The following is a 20,240-nucleotide window of genomic DNA, read 5'->3' as shown; positions in this document are numbered from 1 at the left end:
TATTACATAATTCTATAATTTGGTTCTTGAATGTCTCCCAAAGGCTCGTGGTTTGAAGGCTTGGTCACATGCCTGTGGGGCAATTTGGAGGTTGTGAGCTTTTAAGAGGTAGTGGAAAGAAATCAGGTCTTTGGGGGACATGCCCTTGAAGGAGTTTCCTCTCTCCTTTAATCTTCCAGCTACCACAGGGGGAGAATTCTCCCCACTACACACCCCTGCCGTGACATACAGCTGTCACAGGCCTGAAGAGGCGGATGTAAATGTCACGAGCTGAAACCCCCTCAGACCGTGTCTAAGAAACCGCTTCTCTCATTGATGGTCTCGGGAAGTTTGTTACAGTGACCAAAGCCATTGAGCTTGTCCAAGGTTTCACCACAAGGAAGTTGGAGCACTGGGGTTTGAACTCGAGCAGTGGCTCTGTAATTCACATTCCTAGGCCCTAAGATATCTGGGAAATAAAAGCTTTTCCCTGCAGGTACAGCAAGGGTTAAGCTTGTCTCTGGCCTGGGTCACATGAGTGTGTAAGTGAGTGACAATTTCTGTTGAGAAGTTTGAGTCAGGCAGTGGCTGAGTGTGTGCACACCTGCCCCAAGCTGTCCCCTGGGGGCTGCCTGGAATGCTTCAGCTTTCTCAGGGGCTGACACCTGTGGCAACTGCACTTGCCTGTCCAACGCTGACCACCACGACTGTATGTTCCAGCTGAGTCCCTATACAACTTGCCCCCTCCCTTCATTCTTCTGCTCCAACAGAAACCTGTCACCTCTGGGACAAACATGTCCTCCAGGGACCCATTTGAACCAGCCTGTGGGTAAAGCTGTCTTTACAAGGTCCTACACTGTGGCTTAGAGTTCCTTGCATCCAGCTTCTGGCTTGCTGATTCTTGGTTGGGTGAGCTTAAGCAAGTTTCTCCCTCCCTTCCATTCCCCTCCCCCTCTTCTTCCCTCTTTTTCCTTTCCTCCTCCTCGGTTTCTGTTTGTTTTTGTTTATTCATTTAGAGACACTAGCTCAGACCTCACCAGCTAGGCTAGACTGAAGGGCCAGCAAAGGCCCCCACCAGGGCCTCGCCTGTCCTCGCCTGGAATCCTGAGAGCGTGCTACCATACCGGTCATTTTCTCCTGAGTACTGGGGCTTGAACTCATGCCCTCACATTTGCAAGGTAATTCTTTACTGACAGAGCCACCTCCCCAGGCCTTGGGCAAGTTTCTTAATGTCTCTGAGCCTCTGTGTCCTCATTTGTAAAATGGGGATGATCCTGGGACCCCCCTAAGACTAACGAATGGCTTCTAGGACTCTACATGGAAAGGGCTGAGAGAGGCACCTGCCACTCAGGCCCTCTCCTCACCGCGCATGCTCAGAGAGTCCTGGCAGGCCAGTTTGGTTATTTGTCTGCCCCCCCCCCCCCCCTTACAAGGGCGTGGACCAGCTAGTTCTCCTTTGCTAGGACCTGGCTCAGCCCGGGCGTGCTGCTGACGCTGCTCAAGTCTGACCAGCATCCGAATGAGGGAGTTTTAATGTTCTCCAGGGGGGTCTGTTCTTCCAAGGAGTGGACACTATCCTGTTCCTTGGTCTCCGGGGTGGGCTCAGGCTGACTGCCCTAAGCCAGGGTTTTGCAAAGTAGGGCAGGCGTCCCCAGGGGGGTTGCCGTGGCAACAAGGAAGTTCTAATCAGCAAAGACACCCAGGGTTGGCTGGGAAGCATGACAGATGCCTGCTTTGGTGGAGACATAGCCTGGTGTGTCTAAGGCTTGAGGATCTCAGTGATCTCTCTGGAAAGCCAGGGCTGGTCTCTCAGCTCCCTGTCCTTGGTAAAAGGGCTCGTGGGTGGGACAGCTGTTTGCAGCTGCAGAGGGGTCATGGGATGTGGCTGTGTTATGGTTATCCTCTCACAAATGTTGCAGCGACATAGGACGAGGGCTGTAGGGGCAAAATATACACAGGTTTCTAAGCCCCTCTCTGGCTCTGTCTACCATTCCAACCTCTCCCAGGGGTGTGGCCAGGCATCTAAAGTTTTAGGAAGGATCTCAGGGTTCTGGTGATTGGCCAAACCTGGGCACTTACAGATTTGTCCCCGTGGGAACCTGAGTCTGGAGAAGGATGCACATTGGCCCTATTGTCTCTGATTTGAGCCACTTTCTGACTTCCCTGGCATCAACTTTTCTGTTAGTTCATGGTGTCACCACCTGGCTTCTCCTGAGGGCTGAAGGTCTCAGCCCTCACTTATGGGCCCTAGCCAAGATCTGGGCAGCAGGTGATGAGCAAGGGTTTCCCCTGAGCAGCTACCCTGAGTTTGCAGCTTGGCCCAGAGAAGTACCTTCACTTAAAAAAAAGTCAGCTGGGTGTGGGGACCTTTAATCCCAGCACTCAGGAGGTAGAGGTAGGCAGATCTTTGAGTTCCAGGCCAGCCAGGTCTACAGAGGGTTCTCTAGTTTGTTTCTTCCCCACCCTCTCCCTCCCTCTCTCCCTCCCTCCCTCCCTCCACCCCTCCCTCTCTCCTTCTCTCCCTCCCTCCCTCTTCTTTCCTCCTTCCCTCCCCTTCCCTCCCTCCTTTCCTCCCTCCCTCTTTCCCTCCATTCCCCTCTCCTTTCCTCCCTCCCTCTCTTCCCCCTCCCTCTCTCTCCCCATCTTCCTCCTTTCCTTCCTCCCTTCTTCCCTCCCTTCCTCTCTCCCTTTCTCCCTCCCTCCCTCTTCTTTCCTCCTTCCCTCCCCTTCCCTCCCTCCTTTCCTCCCTCCCTCTCTCCCTCCATCCCCCTCTCCTTTCCTCCTTCCCTCCCTCCCTCTCTTCCCCCTCCCTCTCTCTCCCCATCTTCCTCCTTCCCTTCCTCCCTCCTTCCCTCCCTTCCTCTCTCCCTTTCTTCCTCCCTCCCTCTTCTTTCCTCCTTCCCTCCCCTTCCCTCCCTCCTTTCCTCCCTCCCTCTCTCCCTCCATCCCCCTCTCCTTTCCTCTTTCCCCCCTCCCTCTCTTCCTCCTTCCCTCTCTCTCCCCCAACTCCCTCCTCTCTTTTTCCCTCCCTTTCTTCCACCCCACCTTCCTCCCTCTCTCCTTCACTCCCTTCCTCCCTCTCTTCTTCCCTCCCTCTCTCCCTCCCTCTCCCCATCCCTCCTTCCTCACTTTTCTTTCTTGGTGTGTATATATGTGCCATGACATTCATGAGGAGATCAGAGGGTGACTGTGGGAGCTGGTTCTTTCCTTTTAGCATTTGGGGGGGGGTCTCAGACTTGAACTCATGTACTCAGGCTTAGTGGCAGAAGCCTTTACCTGCTGAGCCATTTTTCTGAGCACCAGCTGTTTCCGTAGAAAGTGCCCAAGGCCCATCTCATAGAGACACAGGTCCATAAGACCATGGAGCAGTAGAATCGGCTTGAATTCCAGCTCTGCTAGATAGAGCTGTGTAGCTCCAGGCTAGTGACATAACCTCTCTGAACTTTAGCTTCCTTTGCAATACCAGGATAGATGGATCCTAGTGACCTGGGGTAGTCATGAAGACAGCATAAGGACAGTCACAAACCACAGAGTGGGCTCTGCTGAAGGCAGGCAGGGGGCCTGGAAGGAGGGCAGCCCGGACCTCAGCACCGTCCAGAAGATGGCAGGTCTGCCTTCATATCCAGAAGCAGCTCTTCGGAGCCTCATACTGCAGGAGGGGCTGAGAGGCCTCTGGTGTGTGCTTGCCTGGTTCCTGCTGAGCTGGAGGGAGCTGGGAGCTGAGGAAGTGACAGTCTGTGGCAGCCAGGGGCTGAGTCGGACACTCGGCTGAAAGGCAGCTTCTATCCTGTTGTCTTAATGCCTCCTTACAAGAGCTCTGGTAATTGTCGCTCCCTGTTCAGATAGATGAGAGCCCGAGGTTGAGTTAATTGCTCAAGACCACTCAGCATAGCAGCTGCAACAGGGTAGCCAGGCAGAGGGCGTCCATATCTCTAAGGTGTGGTGACAAGCCTTCCCAGAATCTGCCCACCTTTTGTCTACCTTAACTTCAGCCTGCTGCAATCTCAGTCTCTTGGTCCTGAAGAACTCAAATTCTGAGCCAGACATCTAGATTCAAATCCTGGCCTTGTCACTTTCCAAGTCTGTGTGCTTGACTGGCTGGGGCCTGGGTTCTCTCTTGGTCAAATGGAGATACTTGCATTTCCTCTGAAGTACTGTTTGGGGGAGTTGTGCAGTCCATCGGTGTATACCCCTACCTGGGCCTCAGTTTTTCCATACGCCAAATGGATGTTGTTAATTGAGCACATACTTGGACCAGATACCTTTGTGGTAAGAATTTTGTTTACTATCCATAGCAACCAATGAGTTTGGGCTTTTTAGTCCCATTCTCCAGATGAAGAAACTGAGACCAGAGAAGTGAATTGACATACCAAAAGCATCCTGGCTACCAGGCAAAATGGTGCAGTTCATACTCAGCCCTGACTTCTACCTGCAACCCATGACTTCCACCTCCTCCCCTCCCATCTTTGAGTGTCACTCCAGGGACTTCATTAGGGACAGTCCACTAGCCTGGGATGTTGGACTCCCTACCCCTATTCAGAAGAGGTAGACCCCACTTCTACTTGTAGGCTCCAGTCCTAGCTGGGGTTCCTTTCTTTCTCAGGCTGTGTCAGGCCCTAACTGGTCCCAGACTCTGAGGGTTGGAGAAGGAGTGTGTTTCCTCTGAGAGGCCTCTCTCCAGCCCCGCTCTGCTCCTGGTCTGCTGCTTTAGCCAGCAGCAGCAGTGGGTTACGTAATGAGCAGTGGGTTACATAAGGGTAAACTAGGTCCCGGTGGGGACTGGGAACAGAGTGGTCCTTAGCACCAGCAGAAACCCAGCAGAGGGCCAGGCTCCCACACCCACGTCTCTCAGCCGTCCACCCGGGCCCAGAGCTGGGCCTGGCGTGAATACGGAGCATAGAAACTGCTTGCCTGGTGTGGAGTAGCCTGGTCAGGGCCCAGAGCCCTAGTGTGGGCCTTGCTCTTCATGACTTGACAATCCTGTTCCTTTCTGGGCCCTTGTTTCCCTTTCTAGAAATCAGACAAAGGATAGCCTGGAGCTGTCCAGCACCCCTCCCTGCTCCAGGGATATAGGGCTTTTATTTTGGAGAGGAGACTCACATCACTAGGTTCTGGCTCACTCTCTGGACATTGTCCTCTCTGGGTCCACTCACGCAGAACAGAATCCAGTGTCAGCCCCACTGGTACAGGATTTGGGGGTTCTGGAGGTTGGAGGGGGGGTATGGGGACATCTCATTCCCTCAACTCCAGTCACACCTGGATATGTTTCAGTAGGCATCTGTCATCTTAATATTCATGACAACAAGGCTGCCACTGGCACATCCTACAGCCCGGTGCTGTGGGCGCCGTTCCAACTCTCAAGAAAACCCTATGAAACCCGTACTGTTCCTGTCCCCATTTTACAAATAGGCACTTATGCTCAGAGAGGGCAAGTGACCTACCCAAACTCACACAGCCAGTTCATAGCCATGCACTAGATTTCAGGACTGTGTTCTGGGGCTCATGGCAGAGGAAGAGCCGACTATGCCTGGTTCTCACTGGGGACAGGAGAAATGGGGATGGCCAGATGGCCTCAACACTGTGCTGTGGTCTGAGCTCTGAGGAGTGTCCATCCCCCTCACTAGCCACCCCCGGACCCCCTCTGGACTCACCCCCCACTGTGTTCCCTTTGTGCCACCCACAGTGGCCATGGAAGCATCTGCGGAGTGGGCAGCACAGCCTGTAGGCTGAGCGGGCAGCTGGCACAGAGGGTCCTCAGGCACTTGTATTGTATTTTTAAACCCCATCTCTGGCCAGCCCCTGCAGTTTGGATCAGGCAGGCTGAGGCTTCTCCTCTGGGCTTCTGAGGAGGAGGCTGGGCCACCACAGATGCTGGAGTGTCCCATCATGTTAGCCATTTGTATGTGGGGTTTTCGGGGGAGGTGCTTGGCACTGGGCTGGAAGTGGCGCCTGGGTCACCGGGGGCCCTAGCAGTCTAAGCCACTCACTCATGGAAGAAGCTGCGGCCAGGTCTGGGGCTACAACTCTGGAGGAGGAAAGCAGGGTGTGATTAGCATTGGGTGGGAGAGGAGAGAGGGAAGGAGGGCTGGGCAGAGGCAGAGGTGTCCTGGGCAGAGGTGGGAGGCCCTTAGGGAGCACAGAAGCCATTCTTAGATTGGAGAGATGAGGTGAGTTAGCAGCAGAATGGTGACCATAACCCAGATCTCCTGGCACCCAAGAGCTATTGAGGACCAACGTCTTTTCCATCTCAGCCCCAGGGCAGTGTTATTCTTGGAAGCTCTACTCTTGGGTAGGGGCTTTATCTGCTCTGTTGGAAGGCTGAGGAAGAGGAACAGGAGAAGGAAGAGGAAGAAGAGGAGGAGGGAGGATTCAGTAGAGGAGGAGCATGGAGGGGAGGAGGGAGTGGAAGAGGTAAGGGAAACCAGAGGAGGTAGAGGAAGGGGGAGGTAGGGTCCCGTGTCCTGTGTCACCACAGGGGTCTTCGAGAAGGAACTGGATCAGGTTTCATTGTCAAGGCCACCTGATGGTGGAGGAGAAACTGGAGTCTTGGGGCAACAGTGAGGGTGCTCCCTTCTAAACTGGGAGTGCTCCCTTCTAAACCAGGAACGTCTGCCAATCCCCCCTTTTCAATCCCCAGCTGCGATAGAGCAGAAAATCAGAAAATCCAAGGGCTGGGGAATGTATTTGAGAGAAATACCATGAAATGAAAGCCGGGTAAGATGTGTGGGATGCCTGGCCTCCTCCCCAAGATGGACACACTCAGGAGGTGTGGCTGTCATGAGGACTTTTGGTCTTTACTTACCACACTGTGCAAATCATTAGGACTTAGTATTCATTTTATGCCTTGGAGCAGGAACACATATACCCTTTCTGCTAACTTTGCAATGACCCATTTTTTTTTTTTTTTAATAAAAGGACTTCTTTTATTTTTTAAATTATTTAAAAACTAATTTAGAATTACTTTTAATGACCTCGCATATGAGTGTATCTGTGTATGGGTATGTCCTCGTGCGGGCAGATGCCTGGGGAGTCCAGTTCTGGTCATCTGATGCCCCCAGTCTAGAATTACAGGTGGCATGAGCAACCTGATAAGGGTCTTCTGCTAGAGCAGTGCGCACTCTTAGCCTGATTGTGGAGCCATTTCTCTAGCCCCACACGGACCCATTTTTCTCATGATGATGTGGAGACTCAAAGAGATTAAACATGATACGGCTGATAAGTGGCTGAACCTGGGTGTCCTCAGAGCCTAGCTCTTAGCCTGCTCCTGGTTCCCCCACCCACCGTAACAGGGGCTTGATGAATACTGAAGAGGAAGAGAGGAGAGCGGGAGCTATGCACAGCAAGGCTGTTGGTATCTTTTTCTGGTCTCTCTTAGGACTTGCCTGAGGGAGCTCCAGAACCTTCCAAGCCCCCCATTTCCTCTTCTTCTAGCCTTCAAAGGCAGAGACATAATAATCTTGTTCCTAACTTGAAATTCTTCCATTGCCTCTACTGTCTTTGGGCCAAGTCCAAGCTTCACAGCTTATTCTGAGGGTCTTTTCTTGATGCATCCCTTCCTCCATCTCTCCTTCCCTCCATCTCTCCTTCCCTCCCCATAATACAGCACTCCCAAAAAGGGGGAAGAGGGGAAGAGAGGGAGAGAGAGAGAGAGAGAGAGAGAGAGAGAGAGAGAGAGAGAGAGTCAAAGGAGGTCCAAAGATGACTTGAGAGCAGAAAAAGGAGATTTAAAAATAAATGGACCTAGTAGCATTGCGGAGCTTTTGCTTGGATAACTATTTGGTTCTATTTTATTCTTCAGTAGTATTCCATAGAATAGATACATAATTTATTAAACCATTTGCCTATTACAAAATATTTTGATGATTTTCAGTTTGGATTACCCCACCCTCCTATACTACTTTAACATAGTCATCCCCACTCCTTTTTGATAAGTATAGTCATATATCTTCTTCAATGTTTTCTTTCATTATGCCTCTATTAATCACTATATTGATTTGTTTTGCTTAGCAGAACTGAGGATTAAACTCAAGGCTGGGCACATGTTAGGTCAGGCTGCATACCCTTGCTTACTGTTATAGTTAAAGTGAATTTCTTGTACATAGTATATAGTTGGTTCAATTTAATTTGTAACCCACTTTTCAAATCCATGTCTATAAGCGAATGTATTTAGACCATTTACATTTAATGTAATTGGTTTGGTCGGTTTTACCACCATTTAAATTTTTTGCTTTCTGTTTATTCTCTGTATATAATTTCTGTTTTCTCCTTTTTGCCTTCTTGTGAGTTACTTAAACGTTTTCTAGAATTCTGTTTTTGTATCTGTAAAGTGTCTTTGAGTGCATCTCTTTGTACAGCTTAAAAATTCCTTTTCTAGGTATTACTTTGTATATGCATAACTTATTGTCTGCTGTTGTTGCCATTTTACCAGTGTGAGTGAGATGTAGAAGCTACCTCCTTTGAGGTCTCTTTCTTTCCTAATTGAAAATTACAAGTGTCTTAAATATTTTCTCTGCATAAATTGAGAACAACATCAGACAATGCTATGCCTTTTGCTTTAGTTATCAATTATAACCTAGAAAACTCATGAAAAAAGATGCCCATAATGCAGATCTATATTTCTGCTTTTTTAGTCTCTTCCTTTCTCATGTCCCAAGATGTTTTGTCCCCTTACTAAGTCAAAGAACTCTCTTCTCATTCTCCTGCTTTCCTTTTGCCTGATGATGTCCTTTTAAACAGTGATACTGAATTGAACCCAGGGCCTTGTACATGTTAGACAAGTACTTTAACAGTGAGCTATACCCCAAGTCCTGTCTGATAATGTCTTGACTTTTTCATGATTCTTAAAGTATAATTTCACCAGACATAGAGTTCCCAACATTTGAAAATGCTGTTTTATGTTCATCTGGGCTCTGTGTTTTCTGACAAATCAAGTTCATCTCTTTTCTCCCGGTTATTAAATCTTTTTTTTGCTTTCATTATCTTCCCTCTCTTCTTCCATTTTTGCAGGGCTAAGGATCAAACCCAGGACCTGGATCACACTAGGATAGTGCTCTACACACTCAGAGGTTAGCATCTCCTTGTCTCTAGTTCACTGAAGTTTGATTTGTAGTATGTCTTGGTATGGATTTCCTTAAACTTATCCTAGCTTTTGAAACTATAGGTTTCTAACTTTGGCCAAAATTGGGAACATTTCAGACAATTTTTTTTATTTTGATTACTTTCTTTCTCCTTTGTTGGTATCGTGAAGGCATAAATGTTAGATCTGTTATAGTCCTACATATCCATGAAACTTTAACAGTGTTTAGATATTTTGCCTGTCTGTGCACAGTATGAATGCCTGGTGCTTGCAGAGGCCTGAAGAGGGCGTTAGGTCTCTTAGGAAATTACAGACAGTTGTGAGTGCTGGGAGTAGAACTTGGGTCCTCTGGAAGCTTTGAGAACTTGGGTCCTCAGAGCTCTTAACCATTGAGCCATCTCTCCAGTCCTGAGCTTGTTTTTGAAGTCAATGTCTCTCTTGCTTAGATAGGGCCATCTCCAATGTTCTATGTGTTCAAATTCACTGATTAATTCTCTTATATTTTCATTTTTTCTATCTAGCTCATCATGTGAGTGTGTGTGCTTGCGTGCATGTGTGTGTGACTTAAATTTGACTACTATTTTTTTTTATTCTAAAATCTTTAAACGATTCTTTTGTTGCTGTCAAATTCTACCTTCTGGACATGATATGGCCATTGCCCTCATGAATTCTGGGTAGCTATGGTGACCTGCACGAGACCCTTACAAAAGCAAGCCAATAGAACAACCAACATTGCATCTGGCTGCACGGACTGCATGCACTCAGCCTGTTAAAAACAAAGAGAGAAAGAAGAAGAAGCTGTGGGTGCGAGAGAGGAACATTGTGTGTGTGTGTGTGTGTGTGTGTGGTGGGAAGGGAGCTGGGATGCATATAATCAAGATACAATGTGCACATATATTAAAGTGTTGAAGAATGAATAAAAGATATTCTAAATATTTTCCTATGTCTTTTCTGAGACTCATGTTATTTTTTTCCCAATCTGTCTCAGGTGTGTGACATGTGACATGGCTTGTGGAAGGATTTCAATGATGGCTACTTTTAGGGTTTTTCAGCTGATGCTAGCCTCTCTGTTCCCTCTGCTTCGTTGGGCTCAGCTGAGTGCCTTCTCACTGATGCCGACCCTTCATGGTTCCTGGGAAGGTCAGTGACTTTCATCTGTATCCTGAACACAGTATCATATAGTTTTGTGTCTTGCTTCAGTTTTCTGACACTGTACCAGTGGGAGAAGGGGAGGGACAACCTCATTTTGGGGGGGGGATATATGAACCCATCCCCCTTAGACACTCCAGGGGAGGGACATTACTACTTTTGACCAGAAGTAGGGCTTAAGACTCTCCATCAGATGTCCAGTGATGCTGCTGTAGCTGGATGGGGAGGGTTTTCCCACAGACAGTGGAGCTAGGGAGGCTTCAGGACTATGATGCTTGTGACAAGTTTGGAGGGAGGAACCTCATCTTCACTTGGGGTGGGTGGAAGTCTGTGATCCCCACATAGCTTCTACTGACTCGGTGATGGGCAGGGAAGGCAAGAAGAGGTGTGTGTCTGTCTTAGCTTTACATTGCCTGATAAAATCACAAGCAACCAAAGGGTGTGGGGGAGACTTACTTAAGTTCATGACTTTGGACATTTCAGTCAATATGGTGGGATGGCCATGTGGGAGAAAGAGAGAGAGGAGAGAGGGGAGAGGGGAGAGGGGAGAGGGGAGAGAGGAGGAGAGGGGAGAGGGGAGAGGGGAGAGGGGAGAGGGGAGAGGGGAGAGGGGAGAGGGGAGAGAGGAGGAGAGGGGAGAGGGGAGAGGGGAGGAGAGGGGAGAGGGGAGAGGGGAGGAGAGGGGAGGAGAGGGGAGGAGAGGGGAGGAGAGGGGAAGAGAGGGGAGAGGGGAGAGGGGAGAGGGGAGAGGGGAGAGGGGAGAGGGGAGAGGGGAGAGGGGAGAGGGGAGAGGGGAGAGGGGAGAGGGGAGAGGGGAGAGGGGAGAGGGGAGAGGGGAGAGGGGAGAGGGGAGAGAGGGGAGAGGGGAGAGGGGAGAGAGGGGAGAGGGGAGAGGGGAGAGGGGAGAGAAAGGGGAGAAGAGGAGTGTGTTTTGGAACAAGATATGGGCCCCTTTGAATTATTTCCTTCAGTTAGGCCCAGTATCCCAAAGTTTCTAGAATTTTCTAAGCTTGCGCTGCCATCATTTGGGGAAGTAAGCCTTTTCTGGGTCACTTTGTAATAGAATGGTAACAGGGTGTGACCATCTGGTGTGACAGAAGTCCTGGCTGTCCATCGTTTTCTTTGATACTGTGGGGAGGGGTAGGTGGAACTTCCTCCTCATAGCCTGGTTAGGGTGGGATACCAGGATCACTGCTTGGGTTCTCCTTGGTGTTTGGATGACATGGGTAATTAGAATCTCGAAGTTTCCCACGTCTAAGATTCCCATCCTTTCTTGGTCTAGTCATAGCAAGATTCTTTTGGAGCTATCTTAAAAAAATCTTCTTCTGTTGGTACTACCAGTGTGCAGGGTGTCCACAGCTCCTAGCCCAAGACATTCAAGACAAAGAAAAAGCTTAAACAACTGGCCACGGGCCATCACTTAGTCCCTGAGGTCCCCGCAAGCTTGCCTAGAAGAGAGGTCTTCTAGATGCTACACTTCTACATATCATGTCCAAGCTTCCTATCTGTACTCAGTAGTAAGTGGGGAAAGTCTGTCTACTCTGCCTTGGTTCAGAAGTTGATGATTCTGAAATGTATTTTGATTTAGAACCAAAGCCTCTAGGTTCTGGGCATATTTTTAAAAGGCAGCTCTAAGCCAAGGGAAACAGCTTCAGAAAGCGAATGGGGACAGATCAGTTGCCTTTAATGTGGCTTCTGCAGGATGAAACAGAAAGCAATGTCTGCAAGTTTGTAGGGTTTGGGTAGAGCCACACAGTACAGTTGGCACAGCAATGGAATTAGGGTTGTCACTGAGAAAGCAAAACCGCCTGCATAGCCCCACGGCACTCCGGGATGATGTGGAAAGGGGTAGAAGACTGGAGAAGCCTAATTTAGACATGGAAGAAGACAGCCTTGGGGTTTTGCCCAGGAGGTTCATAGTCAGCCTCAGGAAGATGCCTTCACTGGAGTCCTGCTAAGTAAGGGAACGGGGTTGGGGAAGCAGCATTTTCTAGGAATGTGTCAATCAAATGTAGGTATGAGGATGCTTGGAGATGCAGGCTTTGTATTACTCCAGCTGCTCCAGTTCAGGCTTTACTCCACTAGCTGCTATTGACAGGTGGTCTGCATGAATGGGTGACTCTGGGGTTGGTCCATCTTCCTGGGGTTGGTCCATCTTCCTGGGGTTGGTCCATCTTCCCGAGGCTTTAAGTGTGCAGCCTGCAGGGAACCTTCCAGGCATTGCGATACAGGCATTTTTATGTTCAGATGGGTGAGTCCACCAAGACAGAAGACAGCCAAGTGCCAATAGTTTATCCATTCACCCATTGACTCAGACATACATATACTACTGATTAGTCCACTTGTCCGCTCATCTGTGACCCCCACCCCCCCAGGCTGATTTTTCAGGTCTCTAGAAGAAGGGAGAAAAGAAGAAGGAGGAGGAGAAGAAGAAGAAGAAGAAGAAGAAGAAGAAGAAGAAGAAGAAGAAGAAGAAGAAGAAGAAGAAGAAGAAGAAGAAGAAGAAGAGGAGGAGGAGGAGGAGGAGGAGGAGGAGGAGGAGGAGGAGGAGGAGGAGGAGGAGGAGGAGGAGAGACATGAGAGAGGAAGGGATAGATAGAAGGATTGAGAAATGTGGAGAGTCAACAGCTCATTCAACAATATGTTCATCTACCCACCCAGACAATCCCACATTCTGCCCACTCACATACCCACCTTGCTTCATTTCCTATCCCCCACCATCCATCCATCCATCCATCCATCCATCCATCCATCCATCAGTCAGTCCATGCAGACAAGATTCAACATCATTGTTGAATACTTGCCTTGAGACAAGGCAGATTGTTGTATTTTGAGATGGCTTCCCAAGAAGGGAGGTTCATGCACATGAACAGTTTGAGTGCATGCTGGAAACTCCTGGAAGCTGCTGGAATGTAAGAAGGCATGGTCTGCACATCCCAGAGAAAGAGGGACTTAGGCACATTAAGAATGGGAGTCCATATTTTCATGGCAACTTCAGAGAGCTGGGTAGCAGATGGTACTGTCGTGAATGGTGGATCGTGAGTTACCTAAGTTGTACTAACTCTGGGGTGCAGGTGTTGTGTGGATTCTTCAGAAGACATAGACAAACATCTATTCACTCCAGATGGAGAGGGTACAATGGTCCAGAGAATAGATTCCATCCAATTCTAGCTTGGCAAGACAATGAGTTAACTGGGGTTACTTACAGAATCATAGGTCACTCTTAGACAGCTGTGTCAGCAAACAGTGCCACCCCTAGTCTGTGTAACCCCAGAACGGCAGCCGTGCTGGAGTCATTTGGGGCAGCTACCCCACCATTAAGTCCCACCCAGTGAGTTATTTACCTCTTATATAAAGACAACAGAAATCTCAGGGAGGGGAGGAGCTAAGGAAAGAGGAGTGGCCTCAGAGAGGGAGGAGCCTCGGGAGGACCTCCTGAAATCCTTATGAATCTCCTGACCCTTCCTTCTCCCTTCCTCCTTAAGGAAATATTTAAGACCCCATCTCAAAATGGTCTCAAGAGGGTAATTACAGCTGCGTTGCTTCAAGATGGTGGTTGTCATGTCCAACCTGGAGCAACGACCTTAGCAACCAGCACATAGAATGGTCTGGATCATCACTTCTCGAGAACTGCTGGGATGGGGGTAGGGGATTAGGGGAGATAAGGTCTAGCCCAGGTCTCTGAATCTCTGTAGGGTTCGGGGATAAATGAGAAGTCCTTCCTGAAGGAACAGTTTATGTGGGAGGAGTGACTTTCACATGCTTGTGTGTATTTACAAGTTTGTGTGTGCTTGCGTTCATCCCTGTGAACACATGTATGTGTCGGTGTATGTGTGTGCATATGTGTGCCAGAGGCCAGCATCAGTTGCCGTTCTGGATCACTAAGCGTTTTACTTTTCCAGACAAGGTCTTTCATTGAATCTGAAGTTCCCCACTTCAGCTAACTAGCAGGTCCCAGGGACCCTCCGTCCTCACCTCCTCAGCACTGAAATTATAGACACGCGTGGTAGTATCTGGATTTTTTTTTTTTCAAAAAACAGGGTTTCTCTGTATAGCCCTGGCTGTCCTGGAACTCACTCTGTAGACCAGGCTGGCCTGGAACTCAGAAATCCACCTGCCTCTGCCTCCCAAGTGCTGGGATTAAAAGCGTGCTCCATCATTGCCTGGCTGTGTCTGGATTTTTATGTGGGTGTTGGGGACAATGCAAACATGTTTCTGACTGAGACCCTTTCCCAGACTCTGCTCCTGTGTTTGAGTGGAGACTTCTCATCGATCTTTAAGACCACAGTCATGCCTGGAAGCACGATGTTGCCAGGCTTTCTGGGAGAGCTGTCATCTCTCATCTCTCCCTGGCCCTGTGACTCCATGTTCCCTGGGAGAGATTCCTCTCTGTGCTTGGTGGTGCCTATCAAGTGAATGAATGGGCAAATTCTATTAGTCAGTAAGTACTTACTGAGGGCCTTCTGTATGTTAGGGGCTGTTCTTGAAGCTTCACACACCACTGTAGATGAGACCAGTCCCCCACAGTGGAGCCTGATTTAGTATTTAGTATGTTTAGAAACACACCACTGAGCCAGGATTCTCACAACACACACACACTGTTGTTTTTGAGGGCCTGGGCCTTGTGGCATGTGCTGGTGTCTTTGGTATAAAGGTGAAGAGGGAACCTTACTTAACAGAGGTACTAACTGCAGTGAAGAATCCTCACTTCTGGTTATTAAGCCCTTGATACAAGCCAGTGTATTATGATCAGAACTCCTGATCTACAGACCTTATGTCTAAGGATTCAACCAAAGTCATATGAAAAGCCGGGCGGTGGTGGCGCACGCCTTTAATCCCAGCACTTGGGAGGCAGAGGCAGGCGGATTTCTGAGTTCCAGGCCAGTCTGGTCTACAGAGTGAGTTCCAGGACAGCCAGGACTACACAGAGAAACCCTGTCTTGAAAACCAAAAAAAAAAAAAAAAAAAAAAAAAAAAAAAAAAAAAAAAAAAAAAAGTCATATGAAAAATATTTGGAAAAATACATGCCAGCATTGAGCAAATGTGTGTAGTACTAAATTATTTAAATCTCATCCTGTGGTTTCTACCCCTCCTTGGGTTATTGAGTTCCTGGATGAAAGACACACTCAGCCTTATATTTATAATTCTTAAGCAGCACGATAGCTGGGCAGCTGCCTACCCTCTCCATGCAGTTAGAATCTGCTTTCCTATCGATAACCCTGCGTTATTACTTACTATTTACTATGTTCCATTTGGGCGGCTCTTAGCTCCAATTGAGCAGCCCTCAAGGCCACACCGTATTGACCCTTAACCCATGGCAACTTCGTTTCTTCTCTCTTGCACCTTCTTCTGTTCCTCTCAAAGCCCACAAAACCCCTAAATCCCTAAACCCTACCTACGTCTCTTCTGCTCAGATATTGGCTTTTGGCATCTTTATTTACCAATCACAATGAACTGGGAACAGGGTCACTAGCATCTACCTGCAGACTCTCTCATCTCTGGGGCAACCAGTCTTGGGGGCCCCCAAATTAGCATTGGAATACAAGCAGCCTTAGGCCAACCCACTACAAAGGTGGACTTTTGTCTTGTCATGATTCTCTAAACAAGACAGCATAGCAACTGTGTGCATGGCTTCCACATTGTCACAGGTATTTTAAGGAGCAGAGGCAACCACAGTACACAAGAGGACACACACAGGTCAGGTCATAAACAAATGCTGCACCATTTTGTATATAAACTCAGAACCTGCAGATTCTGGGGTCCTTACTGACCCTGGAATCATCACCAGATATCCAGGGATGACTGTGTGCTCCAGGCATCCTATGATGTAGTTTTATTTCTTAAAAATTCTATTTTTAATTTGTGTATATCTATCTGTGTTTAATCTTATGCATGTGAGTGCAGTACCCAAAAGAGGCCAGAAGAGGGAGTTAAAGTTAAAGATGTCCCAGCCACCTATAGTGATGTTGGGTTCTCTGCAAGAACAGTAGACACTCTTAACTGCTGATCCATCTCTCCAGCCCCTGACATGGGCTTTGTATTGGCCCAGTTTTACAGAAGATGTATGAGGTTCCAGGAGCTGACGAGACTCATGGATCCTCATTCAGGGAGAAGATAATGGAGACAGGATTTGAACCTGGACACTTGGTTCCATGGCTGGTAGAGGGGAGAGAGGTTGGCATGAAGAGTCTGCAGGAGCTGGTCTTCTTTGGAGGACTCTGGAGCTACCCCGGTGGCAGTCTTGTCTCTGCCACCCCACATCCCTGAGTGTGGGGCTGTCCTTGCTGACTTTAGAGAGCTGGGCCAAGCTGGGCCTCTGGTGCCCTTTACCTAGAAGGAGACTGAGCTGTGCGAATTACAGCTGCCCACACCCAGTATGGATCCTATGAGTTTACACAACCCCCTAAATGAAAATTACATATCACTACAATTTATAATCAGCAGCCTGCCGTTTGTAGCTGCAGGGGGAGGCGCCGAGTGTTCTCCAATGCTGTCAACAGTGCTGGGCCTGCTGGGCTCTGGAAGAGAGGCAGTCAGTCAGTGTTGACATTGCTATAGCCATAGTGGCAGGAGGGAGACCTGGGTCTGTGGTGGATTAAGCATCGGTTCAGTTCTGCGTATTTGACAAACATGAACATCTGGAGGCCCTTCCAGAAGCAGAACCCAGTGACCTTGGCTGGTAGAAAGCCCCTGTCACAGCTATCTCCCACATAGCCTTTTCTGCAGTCAGAAGCGAGGCTGCAGGCTTCAGATCTTTCCTTCTTACAGCTACCCTGAGATGTAGGTACCATGCTGCCCTTATTTTCTGAAGGCGGAAACAGGCTTAGAGGGGTTAAGTGACTCCCTCAAGGCCACTCCACAAAGGCATTAGTGGAGATTGTCCCCAAAGAACATGGATTGCTTTGAATGTCAGGCTGGAGCCACAGTGCTGCCCTGCCTGGACCTGCTTCCTCCCTCCCAGACTCTCTGAAGGAAGCTTGTGAGGGGAAGACCATTAGTAGATTCCCGCAGAATCCCCGAGAACACACTCAGGAAACCAGTGGTGTGAAAACCCCTTAGAACACAGAGCCAGTGGAGCTTGTGCTTGATGTCTGTACATGAATGTACCATGTGTTCTGCATGCCTACACCCTCACCTGTATGTGTGCAATGGGATTTTATATTCCTGCTATTAACCATAAGCACACATAAGCATGCTTAATGTGTGCTCATGTTAAGTGTGTGTCAGATTTTTTGTTGGGTTCTTCCTATGTTCTGGATGCAACCCCCAGAAGGGATGTTTGGGTGACTTTATGCCCTCCTGTACCTCTATCCCTAACCTATGGTGTACCTAACACTTAACAGGAGCACACGCGTGCTTACGGTTAATAGCAAGAATACAAAAGGCCACTGCATACATATAGAGGATGGAAACATGCAGAATATGGTACATGCATCTTCACTTATGCCCTCTCTCTTGTCTCTTTTTTGGTCCACGTGGTTAAAGGATCATCAGTTCTATGGTTCTGTCTCACCAGAGTTTGCACGGCTGATCAGAGTCACCATGGTTGGTTCCAGCAATTGATGGTAACTCAATGTCATTCAAAGCATGGTAGAGTCCCGGAACTGGCTCCAAGCAAAGTCTGGTGCTGAGAGCCAGGAATCTGTGCTTCCGCGGGCTGACGCAGACCTTTGTGCACATAAGAACCTGGATCCCGAAGCCATGCTGCCTGGGAAAAGGTGGGAAATCTAGCTCTTCCATTCACCAGCTGTGGGTGACTTCCATCTGCTGTGCCCCTCCATTTCCATGGCTCTGAAGTGGAATAACGGCAGTCCTGGGTTAATTCTCATTAAATGCCTAGAGCAGCCCATGGGATTGCTACCGTCCTTATGCAGGGATAGACATGTGACCCACTCCTATCCAATGACTATAAGCCCTGGGACTTCTGCTGGTGCCAGTTGGAAATAAGGGTGCCTCTCTTCCTTGGGGCAGGATGTGTTCCCTCAGCTACTGATGACTGATGCCACCTCAGGAAGTGACCTTGCCTGAGCTAAAAGCTATAAGAAAGAAGCCAAGAGGGACATGTTTTTGATTTGGTTTGAACCAGGGTTATGCATGTCCCAAGCAGGCCTTGAACTTGCTAAGGAGCTAAGGGTAACCTTGACCTTCTGGTCCTCCTATATTTACTTTCTGAATGCTAGGGTTACAGGTGTGCTCCACCATACCTGCATTTATTCAATGCAGGAGGCTTGGACTCAGGGCTTTGTGCCCGACGACCCACAAGCACTCAACCAACAGAGCTATACCTCCAGCTCCACCGTAGACACTTTTGGAGCACATGGATCTAAGCCTGAAGCCAGCAGACTTGTCCAAACACGAGCAAGCACATCTCATCTGGGTGGACTCGTTTCACTGAAAATGAAGCGTTCAGTTGAAGGTCCAGTCTGCCCTTCTTTATTATAAGGGTGACCCTCAGGGAGTCCAAGACTGGCCAGTGATTCAGGACAGTGCTCCAACTTTGACGCTAGACTGTCACCTTTCCTTGCTGCCATGTCCTGACAAGGTGACTTGGGACCTCAGAGCTGCCATCAGTGGTGGCCCTTGTGTAGGTATCTAGAGATGGCCCTGCTCTGTTCTCATTGCTGTAAGGAAGCAGTGGTTTGCACCATGTGACCTTATCACGAATGGAGGTCCTTAGCCATGTGGGGACTTTCTGAAGAAGCCCCTTGGCCTTTTGAATGTTAAATGGATCTGCCCTTATGGGATTCCCACAGCTGCAGTGGGTTCCATCACCGACCAGTCCAAGGCCCTCAGCCGCCAGCTGGGGATGGTGGGAGATCAGAAGTTGAGGCCCTCAGGGGCAGTGAGGTGTCCTCTTTCTTATTAAATTAAGGTGTGTGCTAGCATGAAGTAGAGCTACTTTCTGCCTCAGTTTCCCCAGACTATGCTGTCTGGCTTCCTGGTTCTTAACCCTCAGGGCTTGCCCCATATCTCCTCTGATTCCTCGACACTCTCCACACCCTCCCTCCTTGCTTGGCCTCCCTGTTTCAAAGTCTCACCCTTCTTCAATTCCCATCCCCACCCTTTCTGACTTTCTCTCAGGCTCGCAGCTTACCCCACATCCTTGAGCGTGTCCCTAGGTCTTTAGGGTTAGCCCCACCAGTCCTGCCCCAGCCACCTGTCTCTGTTTCTCCCTCCCTCTCCTGCAGGTGGCCCACTGCCAGTCGGGTACCAGCCGGGTTGCCATGGGAACCACTGAGCAGCTTAGGAAGCTGCCATAGATCTAATCACAGGCTGTGGAGCATCAAGGAACAGCTCCCTTTCTGTATGAAACACCACTGACAGCCAATTAGGTGGAGACTGGGGAGGGGAGGCAGGGAGAGGGACAGGAGCCATAGAAGATGTCCACCAGGCAAGGCTGGGCCTCCTGGTCACCCAGGACAGAAGGTCATATTGACCCAGCCCACACTATGTTTCAAACCCTCTGAGAAGATATTTGTGATGTCTTTAGGACTTTCATTCTGTTTCTCTTGTTACTCCATCAACCCACTGATTTTCTTATTCAACCATTCATATACCAGACACCCCTAAAGTGTTCTGGTCTCCAGAGACCAGCCAGACAGTGGGGGTGGGGGGAGGGGCGGAAACAGAGCCTCATATGGAAAGCTGCCCTTATAGGAACAAGCGTCACTGGTTGGAGGCATGTATGCCTGGGGAAGACCTGAGGTGGGCGGGAGACCATGCTGTGGGGTTGGTTGGAAAGCATAAGGGATCTGGGAGTGGCTTCATGGGGGGATCCCTGAGCTGTGTCTCTAGGGGAGAAACAGGATTACATTAGTCAAGCCACAGGGACCCTAGACTTTTGTTCTGCAGATGGGCGTGGCATCTGTCTTTGAGAGTGCATCCCAGGAGATTTAGACAAAGCAGGGTGAGGCCAAAAGAAGCCACTGTGGGTAGAGACTCTTTCTAGCACCCAGGTTCCCCGGAGTCAGGGGGGCAAGAGTGGGGAGCGGGTATTCTCCACCCTGTTCAGCCAACAAGGCGGTGGATAGCTTCC

The 20,240-nt window shown here is 49.2% G+C and overlaps 1 long non-coding RNA gene across 1 annotated transcript; it reads left to right on the top strand.

Annotated features, from left to right (window-relative positions):
* Positions 1-904: 904 nt before the first annotated feature.
* Positions 905-12,679, top strand: LOC143442192 (uncharacterized). Its single transcript, XR_013110202.1, has 4 exons — positions 905-1,157; positions 8,986-9,044; positions 10,044-10,195; positions 12,580-12,679. It is a non-coding gene; the product is annotated as an uncharacterized LOC143442192 (long non-coding RNA).
* The last annotated feature ends 7,561 nt before the right edge of the window (positions 12,680-20,240 follow it).

Source organism: Arvicanthis niloticus, chromosome 5 (genome assembly GCF_011762505.2).
Source record: "Arvicanthis niloticus isolate mArvNil1 chromosome 5, mArvNil1.pat.X, whole genome shotgun sequence".
In the NCBI taxonomy this organism is placed as follows: domain Eukaryota; kingdom Metazoa; phylum Chordata; class Mammalia; order Rodentia; family Muridae; genus Arvicanthis; species Arvicanthis niloticus.
This window is presented reverse-complemented; position numbering and strand designations above follow the sequence as displayed.